The sequence below is a fragment of the Oncorhynchus mykiss genome, chromosome 30 (assembly GCF_013265735.2).
Source record: "Oncorhynchus mykiss isolate Arlee chromosome 30, USDA_OmykA_1.1, whole genome shotgun sequence".
Lineage (NCBI taxonomy): Eukaryota > Metazoa > Chordata > Actinopteri > Salmoniformes > Salmonidae > Oncorhynchus > Oncorhynchus mykiss.
This window is the reverse complement of record NC_050570.1, coordinates 31,441,452-31,459,932: the sequence shown is the minus strand read 5'-3', so window position 1 is coordinate 31,459,932 and position 18,481 is coordinate 31,441,452. Positions and strand designations below refer to the sequence as shown.

At 39.5% G+C, this 18,481-nt stretch overlaps 1 protein-coding gene across 2 annotated transcripts in view; it reads left to right on the top strand.

Moving 5' to 3' along the window:
• The first annotated feature begins 6,552 nt into the window (after window positions 1-6,552).
• Window positions 6,553-18,481, top strand: part of LOC110521710 (zinc finger protein 644) — a 42,910-nt gene continuing 30,981 nt past the window's right edge. Inside the window, exons 1-2 of one of the 2 annotated variants that reach the window (XM_021599502.2) lie at window positions 6,553-7,096; window positions 10,587-10,636. The gene's annotated coding sequence lies outside the window, so the exon portion shown is untranslated. Of the gene's footprint in view, window positions 7,097-7,437; window positions 8,089-10,586; window positions 10,637-18,481 lie in introns of those variants that run through there. The other variant, XM_021599503.2, reaches the window with a different exon arrangement.

Sequence of the window (18,481 nt, the reverse complement as noted above, 5' to 3'; positions counted from 1 at the left end):
TGATAATACTAGTAATTTAAATGTATATCAACGAATGGCTAACAGTGCCATGGCAACAATACTACCTGTGACATTTAGAGGCAGCCCTTCAGTACAAGGGATGAAACAAAATGCCGGAGTCTTGTCCTCTCTTCTCTATCTGTTCCACGTTACAAGCAAACCTCCCTCCCTCCCCCTTGAACTCTGTAATCGTATGTATTCTTTCTTGTGCCTCATGATTTAGACCGAATCTCTGCCTCTCTCTTTGTTAAGTGATTTCAGTATAATGATGTAGTTTTCTGTGATGTTCTGACACCATGGCTGGAGGCAGGAGTTTAGTCTGCAGCACACAGGATCACAGAAAGAAGTGAGCCACTGAATGATGGAGAAAAAATGGCACAAAGTACCCCAAGGTAGGGAATAAATTGCAGATGATAACTAGTAGCGCGAGGCACAAACAGCATAATATATTGACCGAGGTTTTGAGCTCCTCGTTTTGCAGACCAAAATCACACTTTAGGAATGTGCGTACACTTGGCAGACCATTAAAACAATGATTTAGTGCTCTGAAAACAGAGGCTTGGTGTCAATTCTGATACCTCACACAAAGAGACAGCACACTCTTTGGGAGTGCTTACTAACTACATTGTGCTCTCTCTTCCATCGGAGTACATACAATAATACTGTATACGCAGGGAAAAGAAAGACTAAGTCATAAATAACCTCTCATCTTATGTGTATTTTTCTTTAAATACATATAATGAATCTCTGAACTCCACCACCGTTAAATAAAGAACTGTGCCTAAAAAAAATTCATTGGTATTGCATTGCAAATATTCCACATTTTCCACATTCATGATTAATGATCCACACATTTAATAATTGAATTCCTATTAATATTCAATAGGCCAAATACTTCAGACATTTCAGAATCTGTGTCCACATACTGTTTCTTGTAGATAATGGCTGTTGCTCCCAACATCGTTATCTCCACACTGTGCACACAGTACAAAGACTTTGCTCTAAACATTGGCTTCATTTAATGAATATTTCATAATGTAACAACTGCGAGAGATTAGGAGTACTTGCTATACGCACCTAAATGTATTCTGTACACAGTGTAAGAGACTGCATATGTTTCCATATGTTTCACAACATTAAGTTAAGAATAGCTTAGATAAGATATATAATGAGATACATTTTGGCATAACTTATTTTATATCAAGGTATTATCTATCAAGGCGGACAACACGATAGATGACCATGACATACAGTGGGGCAAAAAAGGATTTAGTCAGCCACCAATTGTGCAAGTTCTCCCACTTAAAAAGATGAGAGGCCTGTGATTTTCATCATAGGTACACTTCAACTATGACAGACAAAATGAGAAAAAAAATCCAGAAAATCACATTGTAGGATTTTTTATGAATTTATTTGCAAATTATGGTGGAAAATAAGTATTTGGTCACCTACAAACAAGCAAGATTTCTGGCTCTCACAGACCTGTAACTTCTTCTTTAAGAGGCTCCTCTGTCCTCCACTCGTTACCTGTATTAATGGCACCTGTTTGAACTTGTTATCAGTATAAAAGACACCTGTCCACAACCTCAAACAGTCACACTTCAAACTCCACTATGGCCAAGACCAAATAGCTTTCAAAGGACACCAGGAACAAAATTGTAGACCTGCACCAGGCTGGGAAGACTGAATCTGCAATAGGTAAGCAGCTTGGTTTGAAGAAATCAACTGTGGGAGCAATTATTAGGAAATGGAAGACATACAAGACCACTGATAATCTCCCTCGATCTGGGGCTCCACGCAAGATCTCACCCCGTGGGGTCAAAATGATCACAAGAACGGTGAGCAAAAATCCCAGAACCACACGGGGGGACCTAGTGAATGACCTGCAGAGAGCTGGGACCAAAGTAACAAAGCCTACCATCAGTAACACACTACGCCGCCAGGGACTCAAATCCTGCAGTGCCAGACGTGTCCCCCTGCTTAAGCCAGTACATGTCCAGGCCCGTCTGAAGTTTGCTAGAGAGCATTTGGATGATCCAGAAGAAGATTGGGAGAATGTTATATGGTCAGATGAAACCAAAATAGAACTTTTTGGTAAAAACTCAACTCGTCGTGTTTGGAGGACAAAGAATGCTGAGTTGCATCCAAAGAACACCATACCTACTGTGAAGCATGGGGGTGTAAACATCATGCTTTGGGGCTGTTTTTCTGCAAAGGGACCAGGACGACTGATCCCTTTGTAAAGGAAAGAATGAATGGGGCCATGTATCATGAGATTTTGAGTAAAAACCTCCTTCCATCAGCAAGGGCATTGAAGATGAAACGTGGCTGGGTCTTTCAGCATGACAATGATCCCAAACAAAATGCCCGGGCAACGAAGGAGTGGCTTCGTAAGAAGCATTTCAAGATCCTGGAGTGGCCTAGGGAGTTGAAAGTCCGTGTTGCCCAGCAACAGCCCCAAAACATCACTGCTCTAGAGGAGATCTGCATGGAGGAATGGGCCAAAATACCAGCAACAGTGTGTGAAAACCTTGTGAAGACTTACAGAAAATGTTTGACCTCTGTCATACAATGTGATTTTCTGGATTTTTTTTCTCATTTTGTATGTCATAGTTGAAGTGTACCTATGATGAAAATTACAGGCCTCTCTCATCTTTTTAAGTGGGTGAACTTGCACAATTGGTGGCTGACTAAATACTTTTTTGCCCCACTGTATATATTTTTTAATGTATTTTTTGTGTAAAAGGTCACCTTAGTGTGATTTAAGAATGACCTTGCTTTCATCATATGTTAGTTAAATGAGTTTTAAATGGGACATGTAAAGATCCAGTGTTAGATTCACATTGGTAATGAGACAGGACAGCCATCAAACTTTTAGGGATAAAAACATAATTACTACTGAAGAACAAATCCCTGATTCGACGCCTCAAAGTATTGTTGCCAAGGCACTGTTAGCCAATCCTTGATATACATTTAAATTACTAGTATTATCAGATTAGATTAGATTAGAACGAAGAACAGGGATTGGCTAAATCAAGTCTGACCTGAGAGAAGGAGGAGGAGAAGGGGATAAAACAAGCAATTTCCTAGGTATTACTGCTATAATTGATCATGGCTGAGGCTATTATCCAGAAGGTTTAGTTTAAATGTAATTGAGGCTCTGTCAGCAATATCATTTGGAAGAAATTCAACCAAGGTCTTTAAAATGAAACCATTTATCGCCAGCTTGTCCCTGATATTGGGATTTATCTTCTGATTAAATATAAATGAGGTCTCATGATGGAGTAAACAAGACACTAAAGATACACAATTGAACAGGAAATGAAAATGATCCAGATTACATGATAAGAAATATAAACATTTGAGTCAAAATAGTAGCAATCCATATGGATGGATGAACCATATGGATGGATGAACCATATGGATGGATGAACCATATGGACGGATGAACCATATGGATGGATGAACCATATGGATGGATGAACCATATGGATACAGGTGCCAATTGGAAGTTGTGTTATACACATTATAAAAACGTCTGTGTTGTTTGGTTGATCCAACTGCTGTTTTGCAGGCCTTGGGTCACTTAGTTGGGTTGTTCTCTTTAAAAACTGCTGGGTTATTGATGCTGGTTGCTGGTTTATTGATCCTGGGTTATTGAGATATGACCCAGCAGGTCAGCTCAGAAGACTAGAGGCGTGGCTTAGTAGGGGAGTGGCTTTCAGATAGTTTTTTTTTTGCTACCTGTGAGAGTAAATGTCATTCTGGTTCATCAGTTGGGTTGTATTATTACAATTTTGATAGAGCCTATACCAAACCCCAATGTTGGGATATGTAACTATCAAACATCAAAATATGTAGCGTGCAAATGATTCACTCAAAGACATGCCCCTCATAGGCAACACCCACTGTATATAACCTACATGCAAACCCAACTGATGGTTAAATGAACTCATATTTGGGTGATCCAAACAACCCAACATGTTGGGTTATTCACGCAACCCAACGGGCTGGGTCAACGTACACCAGCGTGTGTTCTGTTCAATATTTACCCAGCACTGGATTACCGAAAAACCCAAATTGGTTTGTTTTAAACCAATACATTTTTAGAGTGCATGCTTTACATTATGTAGTAAAACAGTATATTATGACTCTCATTTGTAGCTTGACACACTTAACTTAGAACAATAGAACAGTGGCAGTCTACACATCCACTCTGCAACTCTGCCCCCAATATCATTTGTGTGGGTACACTATAATGTTGCAGGTATTAATGATCAACTCTTATAACATTGCTGTTAAAGAATGTGCATCATTAGTTCAGCGTAAGTAGCCTGTTGACAACACACTCCCTTTCAGACACAAGAGGTTTGGAAAATATTTAAAAACGTAACTGTAGAAACATTCAATATGCTGTTTACTTAAACATAGCAACAGCAACGAGAACGTGATGGATGGTTGGGGCCATCTGTTTGGGCAAATAATGTAATCACATCAATAATGTATAATCCGTGTGTTATCATCATTATAACATTTAAATGAGGGTTAAAGCTGACTGGTTTACTTGTGTGAGAGCAGCGAGGCATTAAAAATACAATAGTAGCACATTTTCACCAGTAAAATATTTAACATGGAACATTTTAGAATTCACATAGTTTCTAGAAGGACCAGCTCATTAGGCAAATTTACTGTAATCCCTATTCTGTCCAACAGCCGACCGTGACAGCATAGTCACAATCAGGGGATATAACGATATACTGTACTGTTGGCTACATATCATCTACCTTAGACCCGTAGAAGAGGATGTTATACACTATAATGCTTTGCTGGCTGGCAGCTATCCTTCCTATCTTTTCGCCTTTTCGCCTTTCCTCTTGAACTTGATAGATTGGTCAAGATAGACTACAGTAGGCCTACCTGTGCTTTGTCGAGAAATAGCCTACTAAATTGCAGACCCTGCTGAATATTATATGCAACTGTAATGAAGTTGTGGCAACTCACAAATATACTGCTTTGAAAATGTACAGTAGCCTTGTTTCCAATGACTGTAGAAAGTACATGTTACTATGTGTTTTCCTGATTTATTTAGTCACAAACAGAGTCTGGACATATGATACATGATATGCGAGTGGTATTATTAGACAGTTGTGAAGTTCTAACAGTAACCCCCCACAGGGTTATCAGTTCTTAGGAGTGATGCGTTCAAAAGTGATAAAGTGAGTGAGAGACCAGTTATTTATCAAGTTTGTCTTTGAATAAGGATGGAATAGACTTGTACAGGTATCCATTCCTGACATACAGTAATATAATGTAATTGATTACAGCACAGTTCAGCCACATGTAAAGTAATGCACAAAGAAACTGTAGGGTATAAGGCTGGCTCCCGGATATGCATACTGCTACTGCTGCTTTTTTTTTATATAAATAAGTTACTAAATCATTATCTGAAGATGGTGAATCCTCACTGCAGAAAAAAAAATAATAGTAGGGAGAGCATGTCATTCTGGTCCACGCTCATTTTAGCAGTGCGATCTAATAATTTGGCCAAGTAAACGTTTATTTGAACATGCATATCACATTCTGACATAATGGTAGCTTACTTTTTTGGCTTTACATTGGACATTTGCAATTGCAGGTCGATTTGGGGCCAAATGATCAATGGCGGGAAAGGACCCAATTGTCATACATGTACTTGAGTAAAAGTAAAGATACCTTAATAGAAAATCACTCAAGTAAAAGTGAAAGCCACCCCATAAAATACTACTTGAGTAAAAGTCTAAAAGTATTTGGTTTTAAATATACTCAAGTATCAAATGTAAATATAATTGCTAAAATATACTTAAGTATATTAAGCAAACCAGAAGGCACCATTTTCTTGTTTTATTTATGTACTAATAGCCAGGGGCACACTTCAACACTAGACATAATTTACAAACGAAGCATGTGTGTGTAGTGAGTCCGCCTGATCAGAGGCAGTAGGGATGACCTGTGACGTTCTCTTGATAAGTGTGCGAATTTTACAAATTTCCTGTCCTGCTAAGCAATTCAAAATGTAACAAATACTTTCGGGTGTCAGGCAAAATGTATTGAGTAAAAAGTATATTATTTTATTTAGGAATGTAGTGAAGTAAAAGTAACAGTTGTCAAAAATATAAATAGTAAAGTAAAGTACATATATCCCCCGAAAATACTTAAGTATTACTGCAAAATGATTACAGTACTTTACACTGCTGCAAATGAAGCGGTTCTTTTACGTGAACGGAGCCAAATGATGTGGTTCACCGAAAAGACTGGAAATCTCCATCAGTGTGCATGATCCCAATTCTAGCCACAAGGCAGCTGCAATAAAAAAAAGAAAGAAACCTCTTGTGGGTAGTGCTCAAACGATTACGTAATGTCTTAATGTACTTTCGCTATTATGTCCTTTCCCCCCACTCCCACCTGTCCAATAGCCTCGTACGAACCATCGCGAGATCAAGATAGTTCGTGCCCACAATAGAACGTAAGCTTACATTCTGTCCAAATAGAATGTAAACTCGCGAGATCAAGAGGGTTTGTAAGAGGCTACCTGTCCAATACAATGTTGAGTGAAATCTATGTACAGTAATATGTAACATTTGATGGTGTCAGGCTACAATGTAATGTTCTACTGTGTTATGATAATATTTGACGGTGTGTGTTGGTTAACTGTATCACTCTACTACACCCCACAGTTTGACCATCTTCCAAGCTCAATTTAACCCAACGATTTTTCTACAGTGATCTGGTTCTGGGATGATCCATATTTTGAATAGGGGAAGATTCGTTTTGTTGAGATCATTGCCACAATTAAATTGAGCAGGAGTGGAATAAAATACAGATTCTATGACATTATGTTCATGGCATTTTGCAGTATCAACGAGAGAGAAGTCCCATGCGCTGTGCTATTCAACTGACATTTAAAAAAATTATCCGCTGCGAAAATACCTCTCAGATTATAGTTTAACCTGCAGAATTTTAAGCAAAATGGCGACAGTGTAGTGGATGGAGGACGAAAAACGTAATGTCAAGTGTAATGACAAACGTTCTAATTATTATTGTTTTCTGCATTGGGAAGGTAAGTTTCATGCTTTTATACACACGCATATAGGCAATTGATTAGTATATTGACGTATCGGTTGTTGTCATGTTGATAGGTTCGTGGTAGCTCTTGGTTTTATTGGGCAGGGAACATAGCGGGGACACACTGGCACCATACATACTGGCATAGAGATGATTTAACGCAAGACACTGGGCTCGACATTCATAATCGACAGTATCTGATGGATTTGACTGCCATTCACAAATGTATGCACTCCATTGTTTAAGTCCTGACTGTAATTGTTTTTTGTTTTTTTTAAATATTTTTTTTTAACCTTTATTAACAACAGATTCTTATTTACAGTGACGGCCTACCGGGGAACTGTGGGTTAACTGCCTTGTTCAGGGGCAGAACGACATATTTTTACCTAGTCAACTCGGGGATTTAATCCATCAATTCTTCGGTTACTGGCCCAACGCTCTAACCACTAGGCTACCTGCCGCCCGCTACAGTAGTTGAGCACCATTCCAAAAGTGTTTAGTTTCTTTTACTAAATATATTCTTTCTTGTTTCTGTAGCCTACTCTGTGGGAATGTAGCCATTTTCACATTTCCATAAATTCATAAAATGTTTGGGAATGATGTAAAGGTATTTGTGAAAATTCTATAGCAATATAGAGTGGGAAAGCGGCCGTGCATTTGGACAATTAATAGACGGACAATTAATAGACACTGCAGTGAATAAAACCTAATAAAAACACCTGTCTTGTCCAGTACCAGAGACTACCCAGACCAGTGAGCCATAGCCAATCAGAGCTACAGTAGGCCTTTAAGCAGCATACTGGCCTGCCATAATTCACTTTGAACTGGACTATGTGTTTGTTTACAGACAGTTGCAACAGCATAACTTTAGATCATTAGAATGCATTCGCCAAAAGCCACAACATGAACCAGAATGGATTTCTGCAAATATGTAGCACTGGCGTCTTCTCATATTTGGAAACGTATTGATCAAACAACCATGAAAAGGTAGGCTCGCTTTCCCTCAGTTATGCTCATCAATAACAACAAGATCAACAACTAATACTAACAAGAGTGAGATGAGCTAAACTCTAACGAGGGAACATTGGATGAACCCTCTGAAACCTTTTCAGCTAGTTGGCCATCAAAATTGCACTTATAAACAATCGGGAATAGTGTTTTTCTGTAGCTTGCCTGCCAATGCATGCTTATCCCAACGCACAACTGAATGGGAATTTACCTGCATGCCCATTTGATCGATACCAAATACATTTGATTGACAACTAAGGGTGTGCTCGTAAATTTCCTCCAGTGTGTTAGAGTGGGCTCTGTGTTCGTAAATTCAGAGCATTGTCAGATTGTCTGCTGGTAAATTGAGAACGTTTCGCTTTCCGAGCGCACTGCACTATTGACACTGGATGCTCAGGCCAGAGGTGTAGGGTTGATCGGAGCGTTCCCCACAACGGCAGTCAATCACCCAAGCTAACTGGCTAATGGTGGTTAGCTTGCTTGCGACTTCCAGACACAAATGAGAGAACACCTCACTCTTGACCATTTTACTCGCCCTAGCAGAGCTGGTTAGACCGTTTACATGTTATCTAGAGCGTTAGTGACTAACTGTGCTGCACGGAAGAATGTACTAACTTTTTTTTGCCGACGTTTACAGGTTATATTCAGCGGGTGTTGAGCGTTCATAAATTCAGCAGTTATTCTGCGCTCTGGTACACTCAAGAAGAGAGTGCTTTGAAATCAAGAGTAGATAGCCGGAGTGAATTTACGAACGCAAGAGATATACTAACAGTCGTTCAAGTTCAGCATAGCTAGCTAGCATAGCGATTCAAATGTCTTGCCAGCTAACCAAATGACACCCGTATCTCTAGCTGTAGCCACTGAAACTATATGAGGGAATAAGTCTCTCACTCATCCACTCCTCCAATAACATGACATCCTCCCAGCAGCTAGCTAGTTAGCTAACGTTAGGCTCCGTGATTTTAACTTGTTAAATAAACAGATACAGTAGGCTATTAGCCACATTATGACTGACTTGTGATCATTGCCCTTACTAGTTTGATTGTAATTGACATTCCCAGCCTTAGTTACATTGTGTTCCGAATGGGTGGAGGCAGCAAACAAAGTACCAGGCCAACTGTGATTTACAACCTGATAGCAATATTTGTTGGACTACTTATATTAATCATGCATTGAACTGCATCCATTTATTCAGCCAACAATGTCTTACTGTACATCATGGATTTTTTTGTCAAATATAACCTATTTTTAAAACCTCTTATGAAGTTGATTTTGTAGCATAAACTGGGGAATTGATATTTTGGACTAATATTATGACTGTCTGTTTGTTTCATACCTGCAGAGTAGTGAAAACGCTGTCAGTTCCACCTTAAAGTTCTGTTCTATTCTAAAACATTATTTTGTTCTGCTGTCATGTAATAGTCTACACTCATTGAATACTAATGATAGAATATCATAGAAATCAAGTCCTATTTGCATGTAGTCCTATACATGTCACTTTGCTCCACTGTGTCCATTACATTCCAATATCTGATATGCGTTATATGAGGAGCATGTCTCTGAATGCCCTGCTGTTTTCTACACCATTGTTTATTGACACAGATTTTCTAGAAACAGATTCCTGCAGTTGCCTACTTTAAGGACACTGACATCTTTGCTCTTTGAAGGGCATCTGCCACAGCAACTGCTAGGATATAATGAATTAGGCCCACATTAAGAACACTTTTCAGTTGGTAGGTATGGGAGTAACTTACCCCAATTACACTATACCTGAAATACATGCAAATGCCAAAGCATTTATAATATATTAGATTAAGCTATGATTATGACATAAATCAAATTATATTTACTTTATATGAAACTTGATCTACATTCTGTCACACACAGCAAATTCCTTGTAAACTAATTTCACAGTTTGACTCAATACATCAGATTGACTAGGCAAGTTAACCGCAAATTGATTATATGTTACTCAACAAGGTCAAATATTTTAACCAAGCTGCCAGAATTCCCAGAATGCACGGCATAGCAAAACAGTCATGTTTACAGAGGCAGCATCACAAATGGCATGCTATTCCCTATATAGTGCACTACTCTTAGCCAGGGCCCATATGGTTATGGTCAAAAGTAGTGCACTATATAGGGAATAGGGTGCCATTTGGAACACATTCTGAGTCTGTAGGCACTCATACTGCTATAAATGAAGAGGCCAGGGACTACTTTAATGGGAGTACACTGCCCTGATTTAGCAGCTGCAGAGAGATAAGATTTTTTGTACTCTTTAGGAAGGATATAGTACTAAGAACATTACCATTGAATCTTGGAAATGTCCTGTTGAAGCTACTTACGTAGCCAGCACTGCCATTGACCATTGCCATTGAGGGAACATTTCTGTATCACTTTTATCATGCAAGTTATGATACTGTGTTATATTAGTGTATGAATATATCAAGAAAATGTTTATTTCTTTATTACAGGTGGGTTTTCAGAAGACCGTAGGGTGGAACCAATGGTTTGTAATAGACTGGTAAGTAATGACTGCTTTGGAATCATCTATTAGTAAACCATAAGCATTAGGGTATTCCACAATGCTTTTTACATTTGTATCACAAACCATTTTAGAGAAAGTCTTGATGAAAGGGGCCGTTTTAGACCTATACATGCCTCCTGTAAGATCTTATGATCCGTGAACCGTATATGATACAGACAACATCTTGGTGTCAATTATAAGGACACAAGGCGAGACCCAGATGCAGACGGTTTGAGTCTTTGATATTTATTAATCACTCCTAAAGGGGTAGGCAAGGGAATGGTCATGGACAGGCAAAAGCTAAAAACCAGTTCAGAGTCCAGGAGGTACAGAGGGACAGGCAGGCTCGGGGTCAGGGCAGGCAGAATGGTCAGGCAGGCGGGTACGGAGTCCAGAAAACAGGCAAGGGCAAAGACATACAAGACGAACTGGCACAGAGAGACAGGAAACACAGGGATAAATACACCAGGGAAAATAAGCGACACCTGGGGGGGAGACAATCACAAGGACAGGTGTGACAGTCAATATACTCCTTATAGTGTGCTATAGTGTGCTATAACACGTGGAATATGTCTGGATTCTGAAATACACATTTTTGCATTAATTTATTAAACATTACAAATATTAAAATGAATAGATCAGAACAACCTTTTTTTGATTTAGCTTATTTTTACACATTGTTTGGAACAATATACTATTTAAATACATAACATTTCCAGAGTGGGCTCACTGGTACTTATAACTAAATGACCCATTTTATACATAGAAATGTACATTATAGGTTATTTAACCAATCACAGCCGTCCTTTAGGATTGCACGTTCAGAAAATCACCAGTAGAGCGAGTTCCCTTTGAATCCATTTACCATTCACTGTGTTGTTGGTGCTCATAAAATGTATCGTCAGAACTTCAGAATTAGAAGAGAGCCCACTCTGGAAATTGTATGTACTTGTAGACTATTTAAAAAAATATATATATATATTTCACCTTTATTTAACCAGGTAGGCTAGTTGAGAACAAGTTCTCATTTGCAACTGCGACCTGGTCAAGAAAATGCAAAGCAGTTCACCACATACAACAACACAGAGTTACACATGGAATGAACAAACATACAATCAATAATACAGTAGAGAAAGTTTATATACACCATGTGCAAATGAGGTAGGATAAGGGAGGTTAGGCAATAAATAGGCCATGGTGGAGAAGTAATTACAATATAGCAATTAAACACTGGAATGGTAGAATGTGCAGAAGATGAATGTGCAAGTAGAGATACTGGGGTGCAAAGGAGCAAGATAAATAAATACAGTATGGGGATGAGGTAGTTGGATGGGCTATTTACAGATGGGCTATGTACAGGTGCAGTGATCTGTGAGCTGCTCTGACAGCTGGTGCTTAAAGCTTGTGAAGGAGATAAGAGTCTCCAGCTTTAGTGATTTTTGCAGTTCGCTCCAGTCATTGGCAGCAGAGAACTGGAAGGAGAGGCGGCCAAAGGAAGAATTGGCTTTGGGGGTGACCAGTGAGATATACCTGCTGGAGCTGCTATGGTGACCAGTGAGCTGAGATAAGGCGGGGCTTTACCTAACAGAGACTTGTAGATGACCTGGAGCCAGTGGGTTTGGCGACGAGTATGAAGCGAGGGCCAGCCATCAAAAGCATACAGGTCGCAGTGGTGGGTAGTAAATGGCACTGTGATGGCACTGTGATAGACTGCATCCAATTTGTTGAGTAGAGTGTTGGAGGCTATGTTGTAAATGACAACGCCGAAGTCGAGGATCGGTAGGATGGTCAGTTTTACGAGGGTATGTTTGGCAGCATGAGTGAAGGATGCTTTGTTGCGAAATAGGAAGCCGATTCTAGATTTCATTTTGGATTGGAGATGCTTAATGTGAGTCTGGAAGGAGGGTTTACAGTCTAACCAGACACCTAGGTATTTGTAGTTGTCCACATATTCTAAGTCAGAACTGTCCAGAGTAGTGATGCTGGACGGCCGGGCAGGTGCGGGCAGCGATTGGTTGAAGAGCATGCATTTAGTTTTACTTGCATTTAAGAGCAGTTGGAGGCCACGGAAGGAAAGTTGAATGGCATTGAAGCTCGTCTGGAGGTTAGTTAACACAGTGTCCAAAGAAGGGCCAGAGGTATACAGAATGGTGTCGTCTGCGTAGATGTGGATCAAAGAATCACCAGCAGCAAGAGCGACATCATTGATGTATACAGAGAAGAGAGTCACCCCCATAGAGACTACCAGAGGTCTGGACAATAGGCCCTCCGATTTGACATACTGAACTCTATCAGAGAAGTAGTTGGTAAACCAGGCGAGGCAATCATTTGAGAAACCAAGGCTGTTGAGTCTGCCAATAAGAATGTTGTGATTGACAGAGTCCAAAACCTTAGCCAGGTCGATGAATACGGCTGTACAGTAATGTCTCTTATCGATTGCGGTTATGAAATCGTTTAGGACCTTGCGCGTGGCTGAGGTGCACCCATGACCAGCTCTGAAACCAGATTGTATAGCGGAGAAGGTACAATGGGATTCTCAATGGTCGGTAATCGGTTGGTTAACTTGGCTTTTCGAAGACCTTAGAAAGTCAGGGTAGGATAGATAGGTTTGTAGCAGTTTGCGTCTAGAGTGTCTCCCCCTTTGAAGAGGGGAATGACCGCGGCTGCTTTCCAATCTATTTTTTATTTTTATTTTTTTATTTATTTTATTTTACCTTTTTTACCTTTACCTTTATTTAACCAGGCAAGTCAGTTAAGAACAAATTCTTATTTTCAATGACGGCCTGGGAACAGTGGGTTAACTGCCTGTTCAGGGGCAGAACTACAGATTTGTACCTTGTCAGCTCGGGGGTTTGAACTCGCAACCTTCCGGTTACTAGTCCAACGCTCTAACCACTAGGCTACCCTGCCGCCCCATGGGAATTCCCTATGGGAATCTCAGACGATACGAAAGAGCGGCTGAACAGGCTTGTAATTGGGGTTGCAACAATTTCGGCAGATAATTTTAGAAAGAGAGGGACCAGATTGTCTTGCCTGGCTGATTTGTAGGGGTCCAGATTTTGCAGCTCTTTCAGAACATCAGCTATCTGGATTTCGGTGAAGGAGAAATGGGGAGGCTTGGGTGAGTTGCTGTGGGGGGGAGGGCTGTTGATCGGAGTAGGGGTAGCCAGGTGGAAAGCATGGCCAGCTGTAGAAAAATGCTTATTGAAATTCTCAATTATATTGGATTTATCGGTGGTGACAGTGTTTCCCAGCCTCAGTGCAGTGGGCAGCTGGGAGGAGGTGCTCTTATTCTCCATGGACTTTACAGTGTCCCAGAATTTTTTTACATTTATTTTTACTATTTTATTTTATTTTATTTAACTTTTTTTTATTGTTCCAAGCAATATGTCTTAAAATGAACACAATCTAAAAGGGCTGGTTTGAGATATTCATGTTAATATTTTTAATGTTGAATAAATTCATGTGAAAATGTGTATTTCAGAATCTAGACATACTCCACATGTTAGAGCAGACAGTGGCGTCATGCCCACATTGGGCACACAGGCACATGCCCCCTGGAACACTGTCTGGACAAGGCTACTCTAGTGTGTGCAGTATTGTCGGTGGCGAAAGAGAACACACACAGCGTATAGTGACTTACACAGCATTTGGTTTGAGCTGCCAATAATGTATTTTAGCTGCCGGAGGTAAGTTCGTAAATTAATTTGATCAAGCTGTGTTGATTCCTTCTTGATGAATAATTAAAACATGTGTGGATTGTTTCTCTGTAATACTAGCCACCAATCCATTTTTATGAAGTTGACTTTAGCTAGCCAGCTAGTAGGTTCCCTATCTTCCAACCTCATCACTAGCTACCAAGCCATTTCAGACTATCAATCAAGTTAGAGTAGCTTGTTTAACTATCTTAACTAAGATTACCAATGCAGAATAATATACATATTTTTGTATATAGAATTAGGGATAATGATTATGGGTTTATATTTCAGGAAAAAGCTGTTTCAGGTGTCTGAACAATGCAAAATTCTCCAACTTCCAGAAGGGGGCACACCACCCGCTTCCATCCTAATGTACTTCATACCCCTTCTAAATTAATGGGTGCATGACACCACTGAGAGCACATTATAATGACTATAACGACAACACGATGTTGTTTGTATCATCAACGGATCATAAGGTACCACAGGAGGCATGTATAGGTCTAAAAAGGGCCTAAAATGGCCACTTTCATCATGATGAACATCAAACTAACTTTTGTTAATCAATTGCACACAAGGTCCAATCACAATTTGACTTCCGCTCTTAACTCAACCTCTCTGAATGACACATACATATACAGGTTTTTGGAGTGGTGCTGGCACACTGGGTGCCCGGGGAGTTGTTGTCGTGGGGGGGGTTAAGGTCCTTGATCAAGGGCACAACGTCAGGCACTGGCATCTAGTATTTGATATTAGCAACCCTTTGTTTGCCAGCTCACTTGCAACCCTCCGATTTCTGCCTGGCCTCTTTAACCGCTAGGCTATCTACCGTCCATGATTGTCATCATAATTTTCTATAAAATGGATTGTGATACTAATGTAAATAGCATGTCAATCATACTTCCTCCCAATGAAGTTTCAATGTGAGAATTGCCTGAACAATCTGAGATATCATAAATATTTTCCGCTCCTGCTGGCATGGAATTGCCCATTAGTAAAATGTACAGTACCAGTCAAAAGTTTGGACACACCTACCTATTCCAGGGGTTTTTCTTTATTTTTTACTCTTTTCTACATTTTAGAATAATACTGAAGACATCAAAACTATGAAATAACAAATATAGAATCATGTAGTAACCAAAATAGTGTTAAACAAATGAAAATATATTTTATATTTGAGATTCTTTAATTACTACCCTTTGCCTTGATGACAGCTTTGCACACTCTTGGCATTCTCTCAACCAGCTTCATGAGGTAGTCACCTGGAATGCATTTCAATTAACATTGGTCTTTGGTAAAAGTTAATTGTGGAATTTATTTCCTTCTTAATGCATTTCAGCCAGTCAGTTGTGATGTGACAAGGTAGGGTTGGTATACAGAAGATAGCCGTTTTGGTAAAAGACCAAGTCCATATTATGGCAAGAACAGCTCAAATAAGCGAAGAGAAATGACAGTCCATCATTACTTTAAGACATGGTCAATAAATCTGGGAAAATGTCAAAAACTGTGAAAGTTTCTTCAAGTGCAGTCTCAAAAACCATCAAGTGCTGTGATGAAACTGGCTCTCATGAGGACTTCCTGTTGCAGAGGATACATTCATTAGAGTTACCAGCCTCAAAAATTGCAGCCCCAATAAATGCTTCACGGAGTTCAAGTAACAGACACATCTCAAAATGAACTGTTCAGAGGGGATTGCGTAAATTAGGCTTTCTTTCATGGTCGAATTGCTGCAAAGAAACCATTACTAAAGGACACCAATAAGAAGAAGAGATTTGCTTGGTCCAAGAAACACGAGCAATAGACATTAGACCGGTGGAAATCTATCCTTTGGTCTCCAAATTGGAGACCAACCGCCGTGTCTTTGCGAGACGCAGAGTAGGTGAACGGATGACGCATATGTGGTTCCCACCGTGAAGCATGGAGGAGGAGGTGTGATGGTGTGGGGGTACTTTGCTGGTGACACTGTCTGTGATTTATTTAGAATTCAAGGCACACTTACCCAAGCATTCTGTAGCAATACGCCATCCTATCTGGTTTGCGCATAGTGGGACTATCATTTGTTTTTCAACAGGACAATGAGCCAACACACCCCCAGGCTGTGTAAGTGATGGAGTGCTACATCAGATGACCTGGCCTCCACAATCACCCGATCTCAACCCAATTGAGATGGGTTGGTATGAGAGTTGGAGTTGCTTACCAAGATGACATTGAATGTTCCCGAGTGGCCTAGTTACAGTTTTGACTAAAATCGGCTTGAAAATCTATGGCAAAACCTGAAAATGGTTGTCTAGCAATGATCAACAGCCAATTTGACAGAACTTCAGAATTTTGAAAACAGTAATGAGCAAATATTGTACAATCCAGGTGTTCAAAGCCCTTAGAGACTTACCCATAAAGACTCACAGCTTTGATCACTGCCAAAAGTGATTCTAACATGTATTGACTCAGGGTGTGAATACTTATATAAATTAGGTATTTCAGTTTCAATCAATTTGCAAAGATTTCTAAAAACATGTTTTCTCACTTTGTCATTATGGTATTGTTTATAAATGGGTGAGAGAAAAAACATCTCTATATATCCATTTCCTGGAGTCAAATTACCAAATCGCCCTCTACTGATGGAATGTTAAAACATTTTTCAGAATTTCCAAATTAGTAATCATTATTTAACAAAATCCTCCTTGTTACATTTCAGTCTTCTGTAATGTATATAAAGTGTAATATTGGGATGCAAACTCGAAATTGAATACATTTCATCTCTATATCTGACATGTCTTCTTTTTTTAAGCCCATAACTATATGTGTGAGGTGTATACTTTTGTTTCAAAATAGATTTGTTAAAGACTAACAAGAAATACTCTGATTTAGCACGCTGCAGTAAAAGGTTCATCCATTTTAAATTCAGGATGTATCGCAACACAATGTGGAATAGGTCAAGGGGTATGCATACTTTCTGAAGGCTCTGTGTGTGATCTAGTAATATTGAAGTAATATTGAAATTAATATTATATTTATTTTATGGTATGTTTGATCTATATCCCAGGTAACGTGATGTCCTCATAACATTCACAATGTTCCCTGTTGGTCCCCCACCGGGACTATATAGTGCATCATGTGTAGAGAGAGGGCCCTGGCCCCTAGAAGGTCTGCTGGGGTTTTGACCCCTAACCTCACTGGCCACTCCAGTAACACAGGCCTGTTGAAGTGTTTCTACAAATCCAGCCTCTCGGGCTGTTGTCCTCCAACAGCCTTGTCAGGTTACAGAGCGTTCCCACCACTAAGGGGCACACTATGATCACTAATGCTTGAACCCCTTATTCAGAGGAGTTGAATCACAAGCCTAGATGAACAATGGCCCATAGCATAAGCAAGCATTATAGAAAGCACCTAATAATCAGTGATTCATTACTATTTTTGATTTGTCATTGCAGTCTATCATTTTAAGACAGGTATTAGTCTGACAACAGTGAAGGCAGTCCTTACAAGACGATCCATTTTGTTCCTTCTCAATATTTCAGAGAAAACTGATGGACACTTCCTTGTTTTCCATACTAAATTAAACTCTTTCTGAGATGTTAACTGTATACAATGTTTTACTTATGACTGAAATAGATATATCTTCAGTATGTTGAATGCACATAATATTTACATGTACATTTAGTGATTTTTCAATCATTCGTATTTCCATTCTGTAGCAATAATATAATCCACAAAATGATGTGACCACAAAATGTAATCCAAACGTAACCACATGCTAGACCACAGACAAGAAAGCCAAGTTGGAAAATACATGTTTGTAAATGCTTGGGCAGATTCCAGGATCGATCCGACCAAGGCCGCAAGAATATTCTATTGATGTAGAAGCTATTCACTCATTGAGCGCCAATTAACCAAAAATGTAAATCCTCTGTCTGTATTGATTGAAAGGATGAAGGCAGAAGTTAGCCACTACATTAGTAACAAGGCAGCTGGACCGTTCTGTGATATCTATCAAGGTTGTGGTCCTCCTCATTAAATTTACCATTTATTCTTTAGTTTGATGTGATATTTTAGAGATTTGAGTGTAGGGGTACACAGGTTAGCTACAATTATGCTGATGCTAAGGTTCATATGGGTACACTGAATGAAGTATGGCATTCTAAGC